General features: G+C 33.7%; 1 long non-coding RNA gene and 4 pseudogenes across 3 annotated transcripts; 1 reads left to right on the forward strand and 4 right to left on the reverse strand.

The window, feature by feature from the left end:
• Window positions 1-1,697: 1,697 nt before the first annotated feature.
• On the reverse strand, window positions 1,698-3,018 carry LOC104712577 (exocyst complex component EXO70A1-like; annotated as a pseudogene). The gene is made up of 4 exons (XR_015566272.1): window positions 2,947-3,018; window positions 2,372-2,675; window positions 2,103-2,301; window positions 1,698-2,014 (listed from the first exon to the last, which is right to left on the reverse strand). The product of XR_015566272.1 is annotated as an exocyst complex component EXO70A1-like (transcript).
• A 215-nt stretch (window positions 3,019-3,233) lies between these two features.
• Window positions 3,234-3,741, reverse strand: LOC147939115 (exocyst complex component EXO70A1 pseudogene; annotated as a pseudogene).
• A 2,803-nt stretch (window positions 3,742-6,544) lies between these two features.
• LOC147939116 (uncharacterized) lies at window positions 6,545-8,107 on the reverse strand. Its single transcript, XR_015565207.1, has 6 exons — window positions 7,676-8,107; window positions 7,307-7,589; window positions 7,139-7,217; window positions 6,907-7,060; window positions 6,753-6,817; window positions 6,545-6,650 (listed from the first exon to the last, which is right to left on the reverse strand). It is a non-coding gene; the product is annotated as an uncharacterized LOC147939116 (long non-coding RNA).
• Window positions 8,108-9,482: 1,375 nt separating this feature from the next.
• LOC104715790 (MADS-box transcription factor PHERES 2 pseudogene) lies at window positions 9,483-10,490 on the forward strand (annotated as a pseudogene). The gene has a single exon (XR_015567237.1). The product of XR_015567237.1 is annotated as an MADS-box transcription factor PHERES 2 pseudogene (transcript).
• Window positions 10,491-16,335: 5,845 nt separating this feature from the next.
• Window positions 16,336-18,033, reverse strand: LOC147939117 (putative F-box protein At1g50870 pseudogene; annotated as a pseudogene).
• Window positions 18,034-18,086: the final 53 nt, after the last annotated feature.

Genomic DNA, 18,086 nt, shown 5'->3' on the forward strand with positions numbered 1-18,086 from the left:
CATTATATATTTTATTTGGTAAAGTGAGACTGTAATTACTTAATCTAACCATATTTTTTATTTTAATTATTCTATTTGTTAGCTAAAAAACTCTAAATTTTATACCCAAGTTAAGAAGTATTTAAATGGAAGTAAATAAAACTGTAAATTATTTAATTTCATTGAATTTTCTATATTAACATTTTTCATTTTGTATTATAACCATTGAATTATACTTATTGACAAATCTAATCTGCGGTATACCATCTTATGAATTTAATAGATATAATTATTTTACGGGTTATATCTAAAAAACACTTAACTTACGGAATAGATTTAACCTCAATGTAATTTATAAAAAATATTATATTTGTAATTCTTTCATAGGTTAAAGCCCTGCAATTTTAATTTATTTTAATCATTAAAAATTTAGTTCTGTATAAATGTAATGTTATTACAAACATATTTATTTATTGACCCATGTTGGCTGCGGTATACTGTTGGTCAATTTTTTTATGTGACAATGAAAAAATATAAAATATTATTCTTAAATAATGAACATCAAAAACAATACTAACTAACAAATGCAATTTTTATTTTTTAGGTATCTAAATATTGTTCCGCTGTGTATGGGAAGTTAAAATTCTTTTTAAAATTATATTTACACTTCTTTTGTTATTTCCCTAAATACCTGCAGCTATCAACCTAGTAGGATTAACAAAACCCGTTCACTCTTTATTGGATGCCAAAAATACAGTTTCCCTGTTTTAGTCCTCTTATTGTCGACTAAAAGAGTTAATTATTTTAGACCATAATAATATATTAATGAAAATAACATTAGAATTGTATTGCTGGGACACTCCTAAAAATAAATGGGACTATTTCTTATTAGTTTGGTTATATATTTTTATGCTTTAATTATTTACTTAGTCTATAATTATTTACCAGATAGTGCTAGATTGGTGTTCGCTAGAGCTTATATGTGGTCGAAATTGTGCAGATTGAATTTTCTGTTTTTAATTGTTAAGCCTTCATCAGGTATGATGTTCATTTGTGTGTTTTGGTTAAAACGGATAGCAATTGGTTTTCCCATAACCTTGTAATGATTTGTGCAACTTTGCACTTTGAACCAAGTAAGTTCGAAGATAGTATTTTCTTGCAAAGCATCCGCATACATGGTTGCAAGATTAGCTGTTATGAATCCATGTATCATTGAATCCTATAAATGGTAGGCGTTGAGTTGTTTTTATAGATGTTTGCGATTGTAATATAATCCATATATCTGTGTAATTGTTAATACCTTCTCGGCATGAATTCTTCTTTCTTGTTTTTTTTTTTTTTTGTCAAAATTCTTCTTTCTTATTTTTGTTGGAGTCCTAAACGCGTAGTAGGCGTCTGACTATTTGTTGCAAGGATTGGCCTACGTGTAAATTGTCGAACGACACATAGGTTACTTCTGTCAGTATTGCAGCAATGTCAAAGTCAGCCATTTTAAAAAATAGTGCCTGAGTTTTTTTCTGTGTTAATCGTTTTTTTAGAAAGAGCACTCAACGGAGTATACATCTACAAATACTATTGTGGCTGATAGAACCTGAATTGCATCTGATATTTAATGTCGAATTATTTTTTAAAATAATGTGAGTCTTTGATTGTCTTTGTTTGTCTTTGTGTTGTTTGCATGTTGATGTACGATTCTTCGATGTATTTGAACCCAATCATCACCCAATAAATCCTTTGCTTATGACTTGTCAAAAATGTAAAAAATCCAAATCAGGATTATGTTTTAGGCTTTGGTTCTGTTAAGATCAGAGCACAAGCCATAGCATAAGACCTAACCTCCTGACAGATCTCACAATGTAGTGAACATTGTTCATTAGGAAAAGCTGAGTTAATGATGCATCTTTTGTACTGTTTCGATTTACCATCCAGATTGTTCTGTAAAGCGTGCATGATCCTCGTTGTTACAGCTCCCAGCTCAGTATCAGAATCTTTACAGTCAAACTCTTGAAATAGTAGCCTCAACTTCGATTGATAACTGTTTCCCAAAAATTCCAAAAAAAAAATCTCTGATTAGTCCAACAAAAACACAGACAATTTATGTTGCATATGTAAAAGTTACTTACTCGAACCTGACGTATTTTATGACATAGCTAGTAAGAGGATGTACGGTTCCATCCATAACCGCGGTTTTAGTAGCATCCTTTTTAACTGCTTCTTCAAAATCAGCAAAAGTTTCTTGAGCTGTCTGAGCTAATCGCTTGTCAGATTCAGCGCAGAATCTTTCATCTCGGTACAAGGTTGGCTTCTAAAGAGCAACTCAATCTATATAAATGAAAAACAATTAGGTGACGGCAAACACACATAATTTTTGTGTGAGACATTAAACTGTTACCTCTGGCTGAAGCTCTCTCATTATTTCATACATATGTAACAGTACAAAGAGTTTCTCAGGTGATCTCTTGCTTCTTGCAATAGCCTCCCTGAAACTAAGCATCACAGCTACACTATCTACAGTGACTTCACCAAAACACTGATCTCTTAGAGACTCAACTCCATCGAGTATTTGGTCGCATCGAGTATTTCCGCAGCAAACAACAGTTTCACCTGTCCCATTGCATTTTTTGAACATCAACTTTGCTAAGCCTCTCCACACCTAATTTTTGCAAACTCTGTTCCAACACCGCAGCTCGAGTATCCTTAGTAAATTACAAATACTAACATGGATCAGTATACATCTCATGACATAAGTGAGAGAGACTAAGAGGAGAATGAAGCAAAATAAGGAAAGGTTGTACCTGTAAGTTTTGAAAAGTTGTTGCTGATGACCAGCTTGAACCATTTGTTGAGCCAAATCATGAAGCAGAGGGAGGACTACCGGGGGAATGACTGTTGGGACTGTAAAAATAGCGTTTTCTAAGCTCTTGTGATGTTGATCATTGCTCTTTCAGCCGCCACCACCACCTTCACCTTCTGATGATGGTCTAAGATTGCTTCGAAGACAATTGAAAAGGCAATCAGGTTCCATTGGCTTGCTAACATTGTTGAAAGAGATTAAATATCGTGTTAGTAAACAATCCTTGCACAAGCAAGCAAATTAGCTTCATAAATTAGGCACAACTGTAAATATTGTATAATCTAAAGTAAGAGAACCTGTAGTTTTGTAGTATCTATCTGAACTCATCCTCTAGCTTTGATAGAGCTTTAGAGAGTAAACCGGTAGCATGGCTAATAACTCCATAGGCACTCTTGAACATCTAGTTGTTGCTGAAAAATTTGATAGTTCCTCTAAATTGATCAATTGCTTCCAGGTAACTTTCAAGATCCTCATGTGGTCCTCTCAGTATTTTAGCTTCCGCCTGACAAACAAAAATGGATCAATCTTTATTCAGCTTAGTCATTAATTCTTCTTCAAACACACAAAAAAGAAAGTGATCTTAGATTTATCTGAAGATAAAACTCTCCTTCTTACCAATGTCTTGTCCATATTCTCGTGAGCTCTCCTTATAAAATGTGTTCTTATCTACACAAACACAAAACCAAAAAAAGAAGCCAAAATTCCAAATCAAAGAATCCAAAATCTGATCTTAGATTCCAACAAACCTAAAAAAAAAAGTGCCTAAAATCCAAAAACAGAGAGATGAAGAAAGGGACCTGGGTGGGACACATGGCTGTTTCAAGAGCCGAGAGACGATGGTGAAAGGAACCTAGGATTCCGACCATGTTGTCGGTAATGGTCTGGCTCTTTTGTAGAGACTCCTTCATCAAACCTGCTAGTTCGATTAGGGCATCACGTGATTCAGAGTCTCCTCGTCAGGAGATTAAACCTAAAAACAAAATTCGATAAATTCAAATCTCTTTTCCGGAGACAGACGATCTCAACAAGTTTCAGCGAATCGGAAACTCACATAGAGATCGGTAGAGGTAAGAGAAGGGAGGACGCCGGAGACAACGGCGGAGCGACGGAAACAAAATAACAACACTCATATAACCCCTTTTTTTTGTAATGACTGACGGTTGAGTGCTCGTGAACAGATTTTAGGCTAGACTAAGAAGATTTGAAGCAGAATCACTTGGATTATGGTGGAACGAAGAAGAAGAAATTAAGCATGATTGATCAAGCACAGTCGGACCAGGGTTTCATGGCGAAGAAGACGAGGAGGAGATCGACAATTTAGGGAAAAACTGAATCGACCTTTTGTTTTTTTGTCTGCAAGTGGTTTTGACACTAATGGGCTGCATTAGAATTAGGCCCAGATTTGTTTTTATTTGTTTAGTTGGAAGGAAGAGTACACGTGTCACTTTCTTGGGTGCTGACGTGTCAAGCTGAGGAGATAGTTCATTCACTTTCATAGTATAGACTAGCAATTGACCCGCGCTACACGCGGTAGCTAGATTAAGATGTATTCCCAGTTTTTTTGTGTATACTATTATGTTGGTTAAGTAAATTCATATTACGTTTGTTTTTGTATTAGATTTTGGTTCCTTATGTTGTTTTGTTGGACATTTTTTATAAAAATAGGTTTTGCAGTAAGTTTAGTTTAGTTTGCTGTTTATTTTAAAACAATTAAGTTCATCTTGTTTGTTTTTTAATGTTTTTTAAATTATAATTAAAAGTTAACATTGTGTAGTTGAAGTTGTTGTTTTCTGTAGTTGTTAGCTGTGATTAATTAATTAATATTTGTTTTTTTCTGGTAGGATTGTTATTTTATTTTTTCATATGTATTTTGTAAACTGTTGGAGTAATTTTTAAAAATAATGAAAATCAATAATTAACATTTCTTTTTTTTTTTGGCTATTTTTGTTTGTTTCAGTCAGGCCCAATTTCTCTGTAAGGCTTATAATGTGTTGGTTTATTGGGTTATTATTTGTATGTTATTGAATTGGGAATGTATTTGTTCTTTTTGAAAATTTGATGTCCTCTTGAACGGATAGGAGAAAATCAATGTTTATGATGTAGAGGACAGTATGAGGATTGAAATTATGTCTTTCATGCTAGTAATTGTTTTTCCGGTCATCTTTTTGGTAATTGTTTTTCCTTGAATATTCAATTTTCTTTTTTTTGGGTTTGTGTATTTGTTTGATTTCCTGCTTGCTTCGCATCTGTAGGTGATTTTTGGCTATCCCCTGTTGATTTTGTTAAAGGTAAATGTGATTTGGGTTGCAAATTTGTTTATATGAAAATGTGTTAGCTACTTGGCTTCTTTAGGGTTCCTAATTAACTTGTGAGTTTTTTTTTGTGTTCTTAGTTGTAATTTTTTTTTTTTTTTTTGTCGTCTGAGTGATTTTTTTGGATTCAATGTGAGTTGTGCTTTGGGAAAAATGAATTTTCTTGTTTATCTTGCTGTAATTTGATACAGTCCATGTTGTTTTTTTGTTGTCTTTTTCATTCGTATTTATGAATATCTTTAGTTTATTAAAAGTGTGTTCATCTCTTTGTTTTTTTGTCTTTGGTGATAGATTTGTGAAGTGCTGCCAATTAATTTTAATTGATTTCTTCTTGTGTTTCCTTGATTCTCTGAAAGTGTTGCTTGTGTTACCTTGGGTTGATTTGGTTATTTTATTTGATTTTCAAGGTAAATACCTCTTTGCGTATATATATGTCCGCGAGTTGCATTCAGACGGTGAACTAAGAGAAATACCAAGCCAAAGACCACTGGAATTGTTGTGGAGAACCCCAAAATCTCCCAATATCACAAAAGGTCCCCAAACAACTTAAAATAATACCATGACCCGAGAGCCGTTTTCCTACTCTTTCTTTTTACACTAAGCTTTACGGTATGTATGTAAAGAACATTCCAATGTATTGAATACAACATTGATTATCTTGGTTTAGCTTGCGATTCTCGAGTCAATTAGATAAATGAAGGAGAGAATTGGGGCGGAGCTTCAGTTACGTGATCTATCCATCGAAGTAAAGACTTTGGAGAGTTCTATGTAACGTGGAATAGTGTTCAATGCCTCGTTCGAGAGATTAAGCTTCAGTCTAGTAGACAAAAGGAAGCAAAGAGACATGTGAGTTACTTATCAAAACTTAACAATATGATGGGGTTAGAATGGTGGAGGAAACATCAGAAGCTACCTGATCCGGTCGTCGCAGTCCAGGTACTTTTAAAAGGCTCAGTTTGATGCTTCTGGAGATATGCTCTTGATCTCATATCTGCCTGCATATAGTAGTCTGTATATTAATATTTAAAGACTTTTCCACTTCACAAAATAACTATCTGTTTGTTGGCATATCTAAAAGTATCACTTACCTGTCTAATAGGTTCGGGAACACGGTAGTTGCAGGTCATCTTGACAATTTCAACAGCAGAGTCGAGTGATATGCGATGGCTAACCGAAATGTATATGGGCTTTAGAGAACTCAGAGTTGGACGGAATCCCTGTTGAAAGTAATTTTAAAAACTTGAACATTAAATTCACTTCCTTACAAAAGATATCAAAACCACAATGGAGAAGGTTCATTACTTAAAGTGATTTAATCACTACTAATAGAACACAATATAAACTTAGAGACACCACATATTATAGACAGCAAATGTCAAGGCAAAGTCACTTACTACTCCCCAAGTAAATCCAGAGTTCCCTACCAAAGTGATAACTTGCCCATGCTCGTTTTCTTTGAGCTGAAGTCTCACCTCAGATTGATTCAGACCATCCACATGATGCAGCTGAAATGTTACAAAATATAAGTTCAATATTAATGACCGATGGCACAATATGATGTACACAAGCAAAAACGGTTCCAAAGAGAGATTATGAGAAGTTCGTACGTTCTTTCCGACCCCAATGGTAGGGAGGTGAGCAAGAACACCTAAATGACACGCCAAACCAAATCCTATGACACAAAACATCCAACACCGTAAATTACAGATCTTGAGATGCAACTTACAAACTAAGGTAAATAGAGAAAGTTCGTATTTATACCTCGTGGATGAAGTATTCCATTTCCATCCACCATAATTGAGTGCTTCACTGATTTTTTTAGCATTTTGTCTAAGATTGTTCATGATCCCTTGGGTAGTTCCTTGCTCCACGCTAAATACTTTAGGTTTAGGCCGTCGCAAATCTTCCTTGTTTTCTGTTAGACCAAATTAGAGGTATGAGTTTCTTGATAAAAAAACTGTGGAAGAAGCTCAAAAGAAATTTATTCACTTACCATTCACAGGAACAGGATTTTTGGCACCCATTTCAGAATCATTCTGCTTTGGTAAAACAGGAGTGTCCTTTGTGATAACCTGTGAATGAAAACTCTCTAGCCTTCAGAAATGTTCATATATTCTAATGAAGATGTAAATATATTCCAATGAAGAAACCAGAGAAATACCTTGGAGATGTTCTTCAGTGTTATGCTAAGATAGGTTGATGACCGTGAAGGTGCGCAGACTGCAACATGAAAAACAGTATATCTTATTCCCTCTCCATTGAATTACCAAAAGTGAATGAGAACACAGTAGCAACATCAAAACCATGAGATTTGTTTTATCTCCTTAATAAAAACAACAAACCTGCTTAAGTATAATCACTGCACCAACTCGTATATCTCTTCCAAACTCACTCTCGGAGATAACTTTTCTGTGCACACTGGCATCAACTGTTCCTGTGGGATCCTACCAGAAATACACATTGATTTGAGACACATGTTAAATGGTGCTTGAAAGAAACCAAACCATTCACACTGGTATGTTTTTTCTACCTTAAGAGTCACCATGACATCACCTAGACCATTTGGAGTGCATGTTTTGACAATCGCCACAACCTACAAATAACCAACCATAATTCAAATACATCACTACACTTTCACTTTAGTAGTTGCAAATAAAAGATGTTGAGCATCATGAAGATAGCATCATCACGTAGCTTAACCAAAATAAACAACATTTGGCCTTCTATTACCTCAATTATTCTACAAGCTCTGCAAATAACATGTGGCCAAATAGTAAAAAATCGGGTGAAGACATATTTTTCAGAATCTCTCCACAACAGGGCAAAAGCCAACACATACCAGCAGACCTTAAAGCCAATTGGTTTATATAAAGTCGGCCTTAAATCACAATAGCAAGAGATTGGTTTATATAACAGAAGGACTTACGACAATTGAAGGAAGAAGTAGTGGACTGTCCATTAAATTAGAGAAGATGGAAGAACATAATTAACAGTTACGAACGAAACCGTAGCAATTGTGATGGAAGACATGGAAGGATAAGTAGAGGACTGAAAAACTTGAAACGGCATCAAATGTTGAAACAGTATGGATCGTGAGTTAAGGAGAAGAGCAACCAGTGGAGATGGAGGACGGTGGAGATGGAGCATCCTCGACACAGGGCAGAGGAAAGGCCAATAGGTTAAATCCATAGTACTGGGCCTAGAGAAGACAGCCCCAACGGGTTAATAAAAAATCGTGCTGGGCCTGAATTAACTCTGCAAAAATATTGGGTTAAGTACAATCCGAAAAATCCAAAATATTAAAGAAATAATAACCAGAAGAGAGGAAAAGTTAACTTTATATATATAAATTCTTTTTTATTTTCTGAACGTAGTTTTTTTTGGATTGTTTTATGTCTAATTGAGTTGTACCAGTCGTGGAATCAGAGAAACGAGACAATGTTTATGTGTAATATTTGTTGAATGAAGTAACTGAAGTTTAAGAAAAAAAAACATCAAGTTATTAAACACTGTGAGTTGAAGTCAAAGCTCTAGAAAACAGAATAAAAGACTTTGTGAACTTGGCGTTTTCCAAGTCAAGGATATATATGTTGTTGAGAATTTTTCATAAGACATGCAAATCTTAATACTGAACTTAAAGTATAAATGTATTTATATATGAACGTTATTAGCCTCTTTTTAAAAGTACACTTACACAAATTGACTAATGTAAGTAGTAGTAGGATAGATTAACGTTATATATTTTATCCATATAAAATATCATAAATTAGTTAATAATCAGACACCTAAACTTATTGATGTATAAGTTACTATACTAGTTGAACAAAAATCGAGAGTGTAGATGGTTCTTGTCGTTTAAATGTCTTACAACTGGTTTTTATAACATATAATATAATCATTATCTATATTGTTATTTTCTATTCCACAAATATTTTTCTTTTTGTAACTTTATTTTTTTTTATCACTTTACTTTTTATCCATTTAAATTGGTATTTAATATGAAAATTACAAAAATTAGATTTATACATCGTAAATATTTTAAATTAATTTTTATATAACTTTTTACTAAACGTGGACATCCTAAATAAAAATACATCTCATGTTACATATGTGAATGCAAAATTTACCATTAATACAATATCTCTATATTCACGTCCCATAAAAAGTATTATATCTAAATAGGATTACTAACTATTTTTAAAATGATAGGGTTATCGTTTTATATCCAATCAAGTGTCTACACGTAGGAGTGGAACAGATACGATATCTGAGATAGTCAACCAAATTTAAAGCTATGAGTGAGCAAAGAAATAAACCCTAATGGATAAAAAGCACATTTCGTTTCCTATATAAACACCTCTTGCCAACAAAACAAAACACACAACAAAGATGGTGAACATGAGAAGAAAAACGAAGTATTCGCTTATAGAAGATGAAGCATCAAGAAAAAGAAGCTTCATCAAACGGAAAAAAGGGATGATGAAGAAACTTGCTCAGCTGTCGACTCTCTGTGACATCAAGACGTGTGCGGTGATCTACAGTCCTTATAACCCAGACCCTGAGGCTTGGCCATCAAGAGAAGGCGCTGAGAAAGTGATATCAGATTTTATGGAGGTTCCGATGGACGATCGGAATAAAAGGTCGTTTGATCAAGAACGTTTTCTGCGTGTGAGGATTGCTAAAGAGGAAGCGAAATTGCAAAAAATGCGTACTGGGAACCAAAATTTTGAGATTCAAAATATTATGTTTGGTTGTCTTAAAGGAGAGATTGATGTGCACAAGCTTGGTGAAAAGGATATTCAGGATTTAAATTCTTTTATTGATACTTATATAAACAAGCTTACTTGCAGGCAGAACCTTATGGAGAATGGTGGATCTTCTTCTCGTTTACCTCTTTCTGTTGTTGCAGATGCAGTTGTTGTCCCAGTTGGAGATTATGATCACATGAATCAAAATCAAAATCAGCAGAATTTGATTCAACGCCAAAGTGATTTTCTTATTGAACTTTTTCGACAGATTCCACAGAAAATTCATCAATTCAATATGAATGTGAATCTGGGTTTGAATCTGAATCTGAACTCGAACCAAAATATGATTTTGGATTTGAATCAAATTCCTAATGTTGAAGAGGATGATGATCTTGCTATCACCGCTGCTGATGTTGGTGCTCCTAACACCACCAACAATTGATTTAGAGTTAAGAAGGGAGTTGTTTTTTCTCTTCTAAGTGAAGTATTAATCGTTTGTAATTGCGTTTTCGTCATTTGAAAGACAAAACTTCTATGTGATATCTTTTTGGTTTCTATTTTATTTTTGTAATAATAATTAAAGGTTTTGCTTTTAAAGTCGTTTCAATGTTATTATGATTACTAGGTATATGTATTTGCTTGGCAAAATCTTAATTTTATTTAAAAAAATATTAATCATATCGAAGAAAAGAAACTAGCTAGTAGTTACGTTTCAATGGTAGGTTTAGTTCATCAATTCAATGTGAAAACAAAAGTAATAAAGAAGGTTTTTTAGTAAATTTGGCTACGTTTGTGATTCCTACATATTGTCGAGAACTATATTCTAATATCATATAAATAACACATAATATTATGAAAACAATCTGTAAACCTCCATGAACTTTCATATAGCACCACAAACCCAAAGATTCTGAACCTTGATCTCTGTCCACACAATTTAGAAGTTGAAAACCAGTTTTCCCCTAATTCTAAAGTTTGAATCCTTGGTCCCCCCATAAAGGTTAGTTAACGCGGTTTATGACAAAAATGATGTCAAACCAAAAACCGAATACAATAAACCAAAGTGAGACCCGATTCGAGTTATTTACAACCCAAAATATATACCCAGTTAGAAGAATCCCCAAATTGAAATTTTGAGAACCCTAGTTTTGATTTTCTCTCTTGAACATCTTTGATTTTCTTTTTTCAACATCTAAGATCTAATATGAGCAATTCATCTTGAGCTATGAGTGGAACATCAAATGTCCAACAAAGAAGAAGAGTTATGGGTGTGCCAAAGATGTGTTGGTGTGGAGCTGGTATTGTGGCATTGATTTTAAAGTCGGCTCCCAATCCTTACCATTGTTACTATTGTTGTGCTTATGCTGCATCACTTAAGGTAATGTGATTGATTTGTTTCTAACTAACTTTTTATTCTAATTTTTTGTGCTTTATAACTTATCGATGATAAGCATAATTTCAAGTGAGTTGACGAAGCATTGTTGAATGAGATCGAGATATTAGTTGTCATGTATCCTGGACTGTGTGATACATCCATTCCCATCACATCTAAATGCAATCTTTGTTTTATCATATCTGTACTGTGCGATATTGCATCCAGTCTTTAGAGCATGGCTGATTACAGCTTCCTTGAAGGTAATGGCGTTGAAGAATTTCTCGTGATAGTACAAACTCCCATCTCCACTTATGATGTTGTTATGCTTTCTCTCCCGACCAGCTTCAACATCTTCATCATTCTTACTGTCCGGATACTCATCGTGAAAGATCGAAAGTTCATCTCTAAACTCCATTAAAACTTTCTCGATTTCAAACGCGTCTCGCTCCCTTGGATCTTCATTGTCAGGTTAATCGTCTCTTATCGGATGACCTTCTCCTCCTTCCTCTGGCGGACCAGACCTAGTAGCCTCGTGATGAACGATTACAATATTTGTCTCCAGCTCAATCGAATCCATCATTGCAAACTTCGACTCTATATCAATTGGGAATTTTTTGTTTCTAGAGTTCTAGGTTTTTCTCCGATTTGGAAATTATTATGTTTTGGGGATTTTAGGCTTAATAGGTATTGTTAAACGGGTTGATTCAGGTTTATTTCTGGGTAATTTGGTTTAGTTTTATTGTCACGCGATGAATGGATCTTCCGGCACAGTAAACCAATGCTAAACCACGATTTTGACATTATGGGGGACCAAGGATTCAAACTTTTGAATTAGGGGGAAATTGGATTTCAACTTCCAAATTGTATGGACTGAGATCGAAGTTTATAATTTGTGGGTTTGTGCTGCTATATGAAAGTTCCTAGAAAGACACATATTGTTTTTTTGTTAAGAACAACTCGTTATTCCAATTTTTTTTGTTCTTGCATCTCTTGTTCTTATTATTTCTCTTACTCCATGAGATTGCTCATATGTGTACTCATTCGACCAAAAGATTAAACTAGGTTTCACACAATTGACAATTTTCTTGTCTCTACAACCAAGCTCCACTTTGAGACAGAAGGTTTTTATCTTACAATCTCTTGATGCATCAAGCTCTTCATCTCTCACATGTGCTTCTCCCTCTCAATCTCTCATACACTTTGTAATAGGCTCTATACACATCCAACATGCAGTCCTCCTGTAGCCAACACACCACAACCCAACAATATTAAAATTCGTTCTCATATGTTATTTTAAATGTCATACCATTACACATAAAATTATGATCATTGTGAATAATTTTTATATATCAAGGCATTAAATCAATTTATTGTTATATTGAAACAGGTTTGCGTTATATATGATCTATGTCCAAATTCTTTTTAATAAGCCAAGAAAATAACTTGTTTGGTTGAAACTCTCGTACATATTATTTTTCTCAACATATCTTTTAGCCACATCAACGACTCTTTAAAACCTTAGCTGGAACATATCATCTTCCTCAACAGCTTCACATATTTCATCTACAGTTCTCCCCAAAAACTGGTCTTTGTGAAAAACTCCCCATGATTTTCCATACATACCATCCTTTGGTAAACCCAAATTAAAGCATCTAAAGAAAACTTAATGATTTGAGAATTAAAAAAATTTCTAAACTTATAAAAGATGTAAATTATATTAGAAAAACATGAATTAGGAAAAGAATATCACCAGAAAGCTCATAATCCAGCCATATATAAGGAAATTAAGAAAGAGAACTCATAAGATAATTTCTAGGGTTTCTTTGCAAAATAATTTTCAAAACTTAATTGGATTTTTAGTACATATATTATTTATAATTAGAGAAATATGTAGGTTTTACTATTTGTGTAATAGAAGAGTTGTGAGACAGATGAGAAAGTGGGATAGAGTGTAGTAGTGTGAAATTACAAAAGGATAGTTGCATCTGTACTACTCATCTAGTGTATAGAAATACAAAAATATTAAATATTTTTAATTTATTCATATTTAATATACTTTATATCAGTTGTACGGATGAAAATTTATATATTAATATACATATGTACACTAAATGAGTTGTACAACTTAATATATACTCCCTCCGTTCTAGTTTAACTGTCGTTTAAGGTTTTTGCACACAAATTAAAAAAAACTATTAAATTTTATGTTTTGCCCTTCATTAATATATTTTATAAATTTTTCATTGGTTGAAACTTTAATACAGCATGGATAAGATTGGAATATTCATCAAACATCTGCATTGAAAATCTAAAACAACAACTAATATGAAACAAAAATTAAATCCTAGAACGACAACTAAATTAGAACGGAGGGAGTATGTATTATTATTCATCCGTACACTTAATAAATTGTACGGATTACATATGCACTTTTAACGAGTTATACAAATAAAAATTTATGAAATTTATTTTACATAATAAAAATAAATCGTCAAACAAAATGTATTTCAAGTAATAGATGCTAAAATATAGAATTTTATATACCTCAAATTTTTTGATAACAAATTTATATTGATTAGTATTTTAGTTCTTAGATTCAAGAGGTAATGTAATAAATAATAAAAATATTTAATTTTAATGGTATATTTGTTAATAAAATTTTTTTTTTTTTGGAATTTTTTTTTTTGGTCAACATAAAAAGATTTTTTGAGTGTTAGAAAGTAATGTAAATAGTAGTAAATAGTAAAATTTATTTTGTAAATTATAAATAGTTAATGTACTAAGTTGCTAATTAAGTTTTTTTTTGTCAACAATTGGGCCACAACAGGCCGGCCCATTAGCCTAATCCCTACATTTGTAGGGAGCGGGACTCGATCCCGGGTGTGATGGTGCCGTGTGCATTAAGGACTTACCTTTGACCACTGCACTAAAGTCACTTCACTTGCTAATTAAGTTTTAAAAATGTATACTTTGCAACTTTTCCCTAATTTATAATTTCTTCCCTATCTTCTTTTTTTCACAACTATCTTCTTTATCACACAAAGCCTCAAAACAGTTGACAAAAAAAAAAAAAAGCCTCAAAACACAAAAGTCAAAAACAATTGTGACGGATCTAACATTTTACAAAGTCAAAGTAAACACACCACGGTCAACAGGCCTAATAAAACAAAACGAAACCCATTAAGGAACCCTAGACAGAAGGAAAAGCTGAATACTCAGCACAAAGAACACATGGCAATGGAATGACTTGTGAGAAGCCGAAGAGGTGGAAGTCTCCGACCACTGGCAGAATCAAGCGACGCCGGCAAGCTTCAATTCCAGCCACAAAACGCCAGGAAGCTTGCGAAAGATCTCAATCTTCGCCCAAACGAATAAAAGCGAATTCCAAATTTAGCTTTGATGAGAGTATGACTCCGCCTAAAGAAGTCTGCAAAACTTCTTCATCTTCATCTTCAATCCATAGCTTCAATCTTGCAGTTCATCAATCAAAGGCTTGCGTTTATCAAACCGTTGCGAATCAAAATAAACCAGACAAAAGCTATAATGGTTTTTCAGATCCGAAACAAAAAACCTTACCAGCAGTGGTGACACTGGACAAAGAGCCGATCGATCTCGCTATAGAAATCGATATCGCCAGAGAAAAAGCCAGCAACAAATGCTATTGAAGCCATCTATGTTGGAGACAAAGCTAGCCACAAATACTATGGAAGCCATCTATGCCGGAGACAAAACCAGCCACAGATGCTATGGAAGCCACTTATGCCGGAGACAAAACCAGCCACAGGTACTACAAAAGCCACCTATACCGGAGCCAAAACTAGCAGACGTTGGTAATGAACCAAACGTCTCCAAACGCATGCGGACCAAAACAATCAGGCGGCAAGTAAAACAGTAGATTAGAGAGAGAGTAGAGAAATCCAAGTCCCTAATTTCTTCTCTAGCTACAAACATTTTTTTTTTTTACGAAACAATCACTGAGTAAAAGCTATTGAAGAAAGCTACTCTTTAAGCAAGGAGGACAAGATTGAGACACGTGTTGGAGCAATGCCATGTGCACGTTCTGAGTTGGTGATACCAGATTCTTCATTTGCTAACCGGAGACATTTGCTTTTCTTTTCAAGTTAATGGACAAAACTGATCAGGTTCTTGATCAATGCCTCGTATGATTGTTTTGTCAATGATACATCGACTTAAAATAAGGTATATAGGCTTGTTTGTTTGCCTGTCGCCAACGACAGAAACCAGTGACATCGACAAAAAGTTCTAGTTCATCAACCAGTTGCAGCGACTGTCGTCAGCGACCATAGTCACTAAAATTTTCAGCGATCAGTCGCTGAAACTAGTCGCTGGATCTAGCAACAGACAAACGAATAACATAGCGACTAAAAACATAAAAAATAATAATTGATAAATTAAATATAGTCAAAATTAAAGTTAATTAAATAAAAAGATAACTACATATAGTTATTAAAATTAAACTAAATCTAACTAAATAAAATAACAAATTAATTTGAATATATTTAAGTAAAATTATAAAAAAAAATCAGTTATAAACAAATTAAATTTAACAATATTAAAATGAATAAATTAAAAATAAAAATAAATTCAAATTAATTATTTAAAAATATGTAAATATGTTATTAATTTATTTTCATGTGTATATGTAACTTACATTTTATTTAAAAGTATAAATTATCAAAAAATAAATTTTATTAATTTAAAATATATATGTAGTAGTTAGTCGCAGCGACAAGCAAACTGAAATTTGTCGCTGGTCGTTGTCGCTGGATCCTGTACACATGATCTAGTGTACAGACAAACTAACAAGGCCTATATGTGCAAAGTGCTTCCTTGTGCATTGATGTTTTGGAATTACTTTAAAATCACATAGAACTTTGGTAATGAGATAAATAGTATCATGAATATTAAGGAATGATAAAATTATGAAAAAGCTTGCAGAAGTGAAAGATACAAACTGTCACACAAGATATAAACTTATAAATTTAATCATAGAGTTGCATAAATTATATAGTATTATTCTAAGGGACAAAAAAAATCAATAGATTGTTACAAAGACATGAGAGTCTCGACGTGATTGGGGAAAGAAAAGAGCGTACACAGACGTTTATTTCCAAGTCCATTCTTAAACCTAAAGTCCTCATCCGCGATTCCTTTAAACTCGACTCGTCTCAAGCTATTTCTCCCCGGATCAAAATATAAAATAACAAACGAGTTAAGAAACGTGCGTATGACATAAATAAACTCACCAGCATCCGTGACACCATAGATTTTGTAAACTGTATTCAAACTCCGAACAAAAGGTGTAGGAAAATGTTTACACGACCATTGACTTTGCTCTGCATCCATCAAAATCCACATTGTGATGCCATCATCGTTTTCCATGAGATTACAACTATCAAGATAAGCTAACCTTCCCTTATAAGTTATCAGCTCACCCCAAAAATCTTCTAATGGGAATCTTATCATATCGAACTTTTCAGTTCTGACATCAAAACTCATTACTATGAAAATATCCGAATCTTCATCAAGATAGGAGGCATTATAATATAGAACACCGTTGATGCATCGCCCTGAACTATTGTAATAAGCACGATGCTTGTAATTGGTTTTAACCGTTCTCCATGATTTTTCAGCTGATCCCAATGTTAAAACCCGACACTCGTCAGAAGCTTCACTAGACGGCATGCACACAACTTTATGTTTACCCTCGATTGGATCGTATCCTAGAAAGACTATTACATCATACTGGGACTCCTCTATGGGTTTGGTTAAGGTCAAGAACTGTCTCGTGCTAGGGTTCCAAATCACGGGGTTTGCTACCTTTCGAAAGCAGATCAAGCCGTGGACGGACTCGCTTACCGAGAAGAAGCAATCTTTGGGGTATTTCATTTGGTAACTATCCACATGATAAGAATACAAATGAGGCTTTGTATTCTTATCGTGCTGCGGAAACGAGAAGACGAACACTTTGTCCTTGTGTTTGAAGAACATTAGAAGAGATGGCCGTGCTGAGGAGCGAGTCTCGAACGTGTCGGTGAAGTAAGGGTCGGTGGTGATTGATGACCAGTGCTTCGAGACGTAACGAGACCTCACAACAGATTCCGCAGGTAGCTTTAAGAGTATTGCTGTTGTTAGCTCGATGGGTAAAGACGACAATGATGTTGATTCTGACATCGATAAAGATCGTCTTCTCTTCTTTTCTTCTTGGTCTATCTTTGGTACATCCCCTAGGTTTTTTTTTGTTTTTTGGGTGTGTGTGTCTTCTTCCCCACGATTCGTTCCTCTATATTACGCTCTTTGTTTTTTTACCAAATAATACTATAAATTTCAAAAATATTTTTTTTTGGTAAAGATAAATTTGAAAAATATATATATTTCCATTTTTTTTAAAAACAAATAAATATGAAATTTAAAATAGTAGTTATCATATAAAATCTCAATAGTGACACAAAATGGTAAGAGTCTTTTAACAGAATTTTTTTTTTTATGAAATAACAAAATAGTCACACCAAAAAAAAAATCAGAAAAATATTCTTGTATATTCTTGTATAATATATATTCTTTATTTTTTTTGCCTGCCATATTTTATATATATTACTCAAGGTGTATTCTTGTTTCTAATATGAATATTTCTCATGGCAACACTAGGGACCGTATGTACGTACTTTCATTTTGTTGTTCTTGGTTATCGAGGGGTTTGTATTAGCTTGGTTTGGTTTATATATGTTGTCTGATGCTACCCATAGCGTGCATTGCATATCTGTTTTAGATGACACAAAGCATCATTATACAGAATG

Source organism: Camelina sativa, chromosome 9 (assembly GCF_030686135.1).
Source record: "Camelina sativa cultivar CO46 ecotype springtype chromosome 9, ASM3068613v1".
Lineage (NCBI taxonomy): Eukaryota > Viridiplantae > Streptophyta > Magnoliopsida > Brassicales > Brassicaceae > Camelina > Camelina sativa.